This window comes from Rhinopithecus bieti, unplaced genomic scaffold, assembly GCF_001698545.2.
Source record: "Rhinopithecus bieti isolate Rb0 unplaced genomic scaffold, ASM169854v2 scaffold_10589, whole genome shotgun sequence".
In the NCBI taxonomy this organism is placed as follows: domain Eukaryota; kingdom Metazoa; phylum Chordata; class Mammalia; order Primates; family Cercopithecidae; genus Rhinopithecus; species Rhinopithecus bieti.
Window position 1 is genome coordinate 389,777 of NW_016807065.1, and position 8,319 is coordinate 398,095.

Sequence of the window (8,319 nt, forward strand, 5' to 3'; positions counted from 1 at the left end):
TAGAAATCATTGGTTAAACCATTCAGTGAACAGATTATGCACTGGGGATACAGCCACCAACTGAGTCATCAAATCCCTGCTCTCCTGGAGTTGACCTAGTAGAGGAGAGAGAAAAGAACCAAGTAACCCATGTAATACAGTGTCGGCAACTAAATATACATATAATACAATGCAAGTAGCATGAAGAATAACAGATAAAATATAGAAGATTAGAGTGGAGCCAGGCGCAGTGGCTCACACCTGTAATCCCAGCACTTTGAGAGGCTGAGGCAAGTGGATCGCCTGAGGTCAGGAGTTTAAGACCAGCCTGGCCAGCATAGTGAAATCCTGTCTCTACTAAAAATATAAAAAATTAGCTGGGTGTCGTGGCAGGCACCTGTAATCCCAGCTACTAGGGAGGCTGAGGCAGGAGAATTGCTTGAACCTGGGAGGCGGATGTTGCAGTGAGCCGAGGTCATGCCACTGCACTCCAGCCTGGGCAACAGAACAAGACTCTGTCTCAAAGCAAAAAAACAGAAAAAGATTACAGGGTGGAGGTTATTTGAGCCAGTATGGTGAGGGAAGGTGTCTCTAAATAGGTGGCATTTCAGGTGACATCTGAAGAAGGTGAGAGAAGGAGCCTTGTGGGTGTCTGGGGGAAGACATTGTAGGTGTCTGGGGGAAGCATTCAAGGTGGGAGGAACAGAAGGTGCAAAAGCCCTGGGGTAAGAACAAGCTTGGTGAGTTTCAGAAGCAGTGTGGACGCTGGTGTGGCTGCAGAGGAGTGAGTAATGGGGATGTCGGCGGGAAGATGAGGCCAGGGAAGCCAGACCACTTAGGAACTTGTAAACTGTGGGCAGAAGTTTGGATGTGACCCAGAGAGCAAGAGAACAGGAAAGCAGAGACTTTCAGAGGCATTATCCATTCATTCAGGATCTATCCACGATGTTCTGGGTTCTGGCCTGGGAGTGACTACCAGAGAGCTTGATAGTTCTGAGCTCCACTATTTTCTTTCTTTCTTTTTTTTTTTTTTTTGAGACGGAGTTTCGCTCTGTCGTCCGGGCTGGAGTGCAGTGGCCAGTTCTCAGCTCACTGCAAGCTCTGCCTCCCGGGTTTATGCCATTCTCCTGTCTCAGCCTCCGAGTAGCTGGGACTACAGGCGCCCGCCACCTCGCCTGGCTAGTTTTTTGTATTTTTTAGTAGAGACGGGGTTTCACCGTGTTAGCCAGGATGGTCTTGATCTCCTGACCTCATGATCTGCCCGTCTTGGCCTCCCAAAGTGCTGGGATTACAGGCTTGAGCCACCGCGCCCGGCCGCTCCACTATTTTCCTTGTGGAAAAGATGCCTTCCTGATCCCTGATCCCTCCCTAAGATCTAGCTACATTGTTGGCACTCTCTGGGTTTGGGACCAACTCTTTCCTGGGGCTTCCACAGGATGGGGAGAAGGAATAATTCAGTTTAGATCACATGCCTCAGGGACTTAGCACTTGCTGCTCCCCCTCCCTGTGACACTGTTCCCCCCGGTAGCTATTTATCTCTGATTTCTGCTTAAATGTCACCTCCTCCAAGAGGCCCACCCTGAACGGCTAGGTGAAACAGCCCCCTGCTGCCACTCTCAGAGTGCTTACTCCGTGTTCTTTTTCTTTTCTATTTATTTATTTATTTATTTATTTATTTTATTTTATTTTTTTGAGATTGAGTCTTGCTCTGTTGCCTGGGCTGAAGTGCAGTGGCGCGATCTCGGCTCACTGCAACCTTTGCCTCACAGGTTCAAGTGATTCTTGTGCCTCAGCCTCCCGAGTAGCTGGGACTACAGGCACATGCCACCTGACGTCTGGCCAGTTTTCTTTGTATTTTTAGTAGAGACAGGGTTTCACCATGTTGGCCAAGCTGGTCTTGAACTCCTGACCTTAGGTGATCTGCCATCCAAAGTGCTGGGATTATAGACGTGAGCCCGGCCATGTTTTTCTTTACAGCTCTTGTTTCCACATTTCTGTGATTCTTCTATTCATTCATTGTCTGTTTCCCCACTACAGCGGCAGTTTATCAGGGTTCAGCCAGCTTTGTTGTTTCTCCAGTGTCTAGAACAGAACTTGACACACAGTGGGTGCTCAAGAAATATCTGCTGGGTGGATGGGTGGATGGACCCCCTCACACACACAGCGTCTTTCTTTCTCAAGCCACAGGATTCTTGTATCAAGAGAGTGTCAGGGGAACACTTGCTCCTGGATGGAAGGCACCAAGAAACCCATTCTTGGCCGGGCGCGGTGGCTCAAGCCTGTAATCCCAGCACTTTGGGAGGCCGAGACGGGCGGATCACGAGGTCAGGAGTTCGAGAACACGGTGAAACCCCGTCTCTACTAAAAAATACAAAAACTAGCCGGGCGAGGTGGTGGCGCCTGTAGTCCCAGCTACTCGGGAGGCTGAGGCAGGAGAATGGCGTAAACCCAGGAGCCGGAGCTTGCAGTGAGCTGAGATCCGGCCACTGCACTCCAGCCTGGGCGACAGAGCGAGACTCCGTCTCAAAAAAAAAAAAAAAAAAAAAAAAGAACCCATTCTTCAGCCCAGTGTGATGGCTGACACCTGTGATCCCAGCATTTTGGGAGCCCAAAGCCAGAGGGTCTCTTGAGGTCAGGAATTTGAGACCAACCTGGGCAATACAGCAAGATCCCATCTCTACAATAACTTTTTCTTTTTATTTCTTTTTTTAATTTTTGAGATGGAGTCTTGTTCTGTCACCCAGGCTGGAGTACAGTGGTGTGATGATCTCAGCTCCGTGCAACCTCTGCCTCCCGGGCTCAAGAGATTCTTGTGCCTCAGCCTCCCGAATAGCTGGGACCACAGGGGCGTGCCACCATGCCCAGTTAATTTTTGTATTTTTAGTAGAGATGGGGTTTCACCATGTTGGCCAGGCTGGTCTCAAACTCCTGACCTCTTGATTTGTCCGCCTTGGCCTCCCAATCTGCTGGGATTACAGGCATGAGCCACCGTGCCCGGCCTTTACAGTAACTTTTTAAAAAATTGGCCAGGCTTGTAGTTCTACTTAGGGGCCGAGGTGTGAGGATCACTTCAGCCCGGGAGTTCAAGGCTGCAGTGAGCTATTATTGCACCACTGCACTCCAGCTTGGGCGACAGATTGGCCCTGTTTCTACAAAAAAGAAAGAAAGAACACCCATCTTCTTTACCTGTGCCTGAAATTCCACCCTGATAGGGCACTGCTATTTAGGGGTAAGACGATGTTCTCCTGGGGCTGCTTTAGAGCATGTAAATGTCCCAGTGGAGGGAAGTAAAAGGAAATTTAAAGACTCTGAGTTAGTGTAGGAAAGCGCCCCGTTGGGGCTGGATTTAAGATTATGGAGCTTGGGCGACATCTAGTGGTTGAATGAGATTTGTGCAGAGACTGTGTGCGTCTATGTGACTTGTGGGTGAATGTGTGTGATTTTACACCTGTGCCTGTGCATGTGCGTATGTGGGATGGAGGTGCCCAGGTCAGGGTAAAACAGGTGAGATACTCGCCGCAGGTGCAAACATTTTAAAAAGTTGATGATGATGATGATTATTATGAGACGGAGTCTTGCTACGTTGGCCAGACTGGAGTGCAGTGGCGCGATTTCAGCTCACTGCAACCTCCACCTCTTGGGTTCAAGCGATTCTCCTGCTCAGCCTCTCAAGTAGCTGGGATTACAGGCGCGCATCACCACACCCAGCTAATTTTTTTTTTTTTTTTTGTATTTTGTATTTTTAGTAGAGACAGAGTTTCACCACGCTGCCCACCCTGGTCTCGAGCTCCAGACCTCAGACGATCCGCCCAGCTTGGCCTCCCAAAGTGCTGGGATTACAGGCATGAGCCACGGTGCTGGGACTATTGCTAAGATGGGGTCTTGTTCTGTCACCCATGCTGGAGTACAGTGGTGCAGTCATAGCTCACTGAAGCCTCCAACTCCTGGGCCCAAGTGATCCTTCTGCCTCAGCCTCCTGAGTAGCTAGGGTGACAGGTACATGGTATAGTGTTCAGCTATAGTGCAAAATTTAAGGGGATGGCCCTAAAAAAAAAAACAGTAACCAAGATAAATAATATTTTAACGGAACATTTTAAGAAAATCTAAATTAATGCAAGAAAATCTACAATGAACAAAACAAATTTTAATTAACTATGGGCTCCACCTCTGCACTTGCATAACTTACCTCACTCTAATTTTGGCCCTGTAGGCAGGTGTCTGTGGTGTCATGCATGTATGTGTATGTTTGGTGGTTGTGTGCATGTTCAGGGACCATGAGCACAGGGACATGCTTGTATCATCATCACACCAGTGACTGTATCCTTGTAGGCCAACCATATGTTTTGTGTGGATTTCTTTTTTTCTTTCTTTCTTTCTTTTTTTTTTTTTTGAGACGGAGTTTCGCTCTGTTGCCCAGGCTGGAGTGCAATGGCGCCATCTCGGCTCACCTCAACCTCCGCCTCCCGGGTTCAAGCGATTCTCCTGCCTCAGCCTCCCAAGTAGCTGGGATTACAGGCATGTGCCACCACATCTGGCTAATTTTGTATTTTTAGTAGAGATGGGGTTTCTCCATGTTGGTCAGGCTGGTCTTGAACTCCTGACCTCAGGTGATCTGCCCGCCTCAGCCTCCCAAAATGCTGGAATTACAGGCGTGAGCCACTGCACCTGGCCTGGTATGTGTGGGTTTCTGGTGAGCCCAGTGGCTGGTATGGGCAATGACTTTTTAGCCCCAGGATTCAGTGTCAGTGCCTGGGAGGCAGTAATGTGCTGTTTTCATTTGTTCCTGCACTCATGTATTCATTTATTTTATTTTATTTTATTTTATTTATTTTATTTTATTTTATTTTATTTTATTTTGAGACGGGGTCTCACTCTGTCGCCCAGGCTGGAGTGAAGTGGTGCAATCTCGGCTCACTGCAACCTCCGCCTCCCGAGTTCAAGCCGTTCTCCCACTTCAGCCTCCCGAGTAGCTGGGACTACAGGCGCACGCCACCATGCCCAGCTAATTTTTGTATTTTTAGTAGAGACAGGGTTTCACCATATTGTTCAGGCTGGTCTCAAACTCCTGACCTCAGGTGATCCACCTGCCTCAGCCTCCCAAAGTGCTGGGATTACAGGCGTGAGCCACTGCACCTGGCCCATGTACTGATTTAGAGAGCATTCATTGAGAGCCTTCTGTATCTCAAGTATTATACTATGCAGTAAGCACTAGGTGGTAGTTTGTGCTCTCAAGGAGTGGAGTAGAAGATTTAACTTCTGGAGGAGTTGAGCCTGGCTGTGTTGGAAAAAAGTTGTCATAACAGGAACACTTTATTCCTACATCTAGGGAACTCTTGTCTCAAAGAACATTCATTAACATGTCTTCACTGCCAAGGTGGAAGCCCATTCTCTTTTTTTCTTTCTTTTTTTTTTTTTTTTTGAGACAGAGTCTCGCTCTGTTGCCCAGGCTGGAGTGCAGTGGCCGGATCTCAGCTCACTGCAAGCTCCGCCTCCCGGGTTCACGCCATTCTCCTGCCTCAGCCTCCCGAGTAGCTGGGACTACAGGCTCCCGCCACCTCGCCCGGCTAGTTTTTTGTATTTTTTTTAGTAGAGACAGGGTTTCACCACGTTAGCCAGGATGGTCTCGATCTCCTGACCTCGTGATCCGCCCGTCTCAGCCTCCCAAAGTGCTGGGATTACAGGCTTGAGCCACCGTGCCCGGCCCTCTTTTTTTCTTTTTGAGATGGGGTCTTGCCATAGTGCCCAGGCAGGTCTCGAACTCCTGGGCTTAAGCAATTCTCCTGCCTCAGCCTCCCAAGTAGTTGGGATTACAGGTGCACACCACCTCAGTGTGTCTTGCAACTTCATCCATCCAGAGCGCAGCCACAAACCAAGAAGTAACCAGGAAAGAGCAGAGAGTAGGGAAGAGTAGATTCCATGAAGACTGTATACAAAAGTTTATTATCTTTCTCTATCACCCAGTCCGGAGTGCAGTGGCACGATCTCATCTCACTGCAACCTCCACCTCCTGGGTTCAAGCAATTCTCATGCCTCAGCCACCCAAGTAGCTGGGACTATAGGTGTGCACCACCACACCTGGCCAGTTTTTATATTTTTAATAGAGACAGTGTTTTGCCATGTTGCGCAGGCTAGTCTTGAACTCCTGGCCTCAAGTGATCTGCCCATCTTGGCCTCCCTAAGTGCTCGGATTACAGGCATAAGCCACCATGTCCAGCCTGGAAAAGGTTGTTTTTATTGCTCCTGGGGACCCAGTAGACTCTTGGTCCCTGTTTACTCTTACTTTATACATAGTTCCAACAATTCTGGACAGCTAGTACCTAGCCTTGCTTAATATACGAGAAGACAGGTGTCATTGCACAAGAAGAAAAAAAACCAAAAGGCAGAGCCGGTTCAGCCATCAAATGAAATGGCAAATAGCTTCTCACTTTTTAGGCTGTGAGAGTCCCGGTGAATCCCAAGAAAAATACATGTTGAGCACCTGGTGAGCCAGGTTCTTTTTAAATTTTATTTTGTTTTATTTTTTTAAGAGGCAGGGTCTTGCTCTGTTGACCAGGCTAGACTGGAGTGGTGTGACGACAGCCCACTGTTGCCTCAACCTCCTTGGCCCGAGTGATCCTCATACCTTAGCCTCTCAAATAGCTAGGACTACAGGTGTGTACCACTACGTCCAGTTAATTTTTCTTTTTTCTTTTTTTTTTTTTTTGGTAGAGATGGGGGTCTCACTGTGTTGTCCCGGCTGGTATTGAACTCTTGGCCTCAAGTGATCCTCTTGCCTCAGCCTCCCAAGGTGCTGGGATTAATACTGCTGTGATCATGGGTGTACCAATATCTCTTTGAGACACTGAGTTCAATTCTTTAGTGTACGTATTCAGCAGTGGCGTGGCTGGGCCAGGTGTAGCAGCTCATACCTGTGATCCCAGCAATTGGGAGGCTGAGGTGGGTGGATTGCTTGAGCCCAGGAGTTTGAGACCAACCTCAGCAACATGGTAAAACACTGTCTCTACAACAAATACAAAAATTAGCTGTGCCTGTGGTCCCAGCTACTCGGGAGGCTGAGGTGGGAGGATCACTTGAGCCCAGGAGGTCAAGGCTGCAGTGAGCCATGATTGTACCACTGCCTGGGTGACAGGGTAAGATCCTGTCTCAAAAAAAAAAAGTATTGCTGGGTCATAGGGTAACTATGTTGTAAGTTTTTGAAGAACTACGATAATGTTTTCTATGGCGGCTGCACCATTTTATGTTCCCACAAAGGGTTCCTATTTTCCACTTCCTCACTAACACTTGTTGTTTTTGTCGAAAGCCTCTGACCACAACGTTTTTGTCAACTGAATAATATATAACTTTTTTCTTTTGTTGTGTTTTGCTTAGACAGGGTCTCACTCTGTCCCCCTGGCTAGAATGCAGTGGTGTGATCTCGGCTCACTGCAGCCTCCGCCTTCCGGACTCAAGCCATTCTCCCGCCTCAGCCTCCCAACACCTCTGTAGCTGGGATTACGCACCGCCACGCCCGGCTAATTTTTTGTAGAGCTGGGATTTCACCATGATGCCCAGGCTGGTCTCCGATTCCTGGGCTCAAATGATCTGCCTGCCTCAGCTTCCCAAAGTGCTAGGATTATAGGCATGAGCCATGGCACCCAGCCATAACTTTATTTTATGTGTGGTTCTGTTTTAGAATATCAGATATATATATACATATATATATCACATATATATTTATTTTTTGATTCATTAGCATTGAACTCCCGGCCAATAGCACTACATCTGATGCCTGAATGAAGCTTCTCTAACACATGTCTTTTCTCCGTGAGACACATCACAGCCTTCTTGCACGTACAAATACTAGACTACACTTCAGCACTGTGCGTGGGGGTCACTGAAGATAGCGAAGTCACCAACAAACAGCACAAAAATATGAAAAGCTTGGCACTAAATGGACTGTAAAAAAGACACTTGCACATAGTATCAGAACTGGAGGAAGAAAGCAGTGTGTCTCCTTATTAGACCTCAACAGGATTGGGTGACTGAGTATGTTGTCAGGTCAGGAGCAATGGCTCACGCCTATAATCCTAGTGCTTTGGGTGGCCAAGGCGGAAGGATGGCTTCAGCCCAGGAGTTCGAGACCAGCCTGGGCAACAGAGTGAAACCTCCATTTCAAAAAAAAAAAAATTATTTATTTATTTGTTTGTTTATTTATTTATTTATTTATTTATTTATTTTTGTAGAGACAGGGGTGTCGCTTTGTTGCCCAGGCTGAAATGCAGTGGCACGATCTCGGCTCACTGCAACCTCCACCTCCTGGGTTCAAGTGATTCTTTTTTTTTTTTTTTTTTTTTTTTTTTT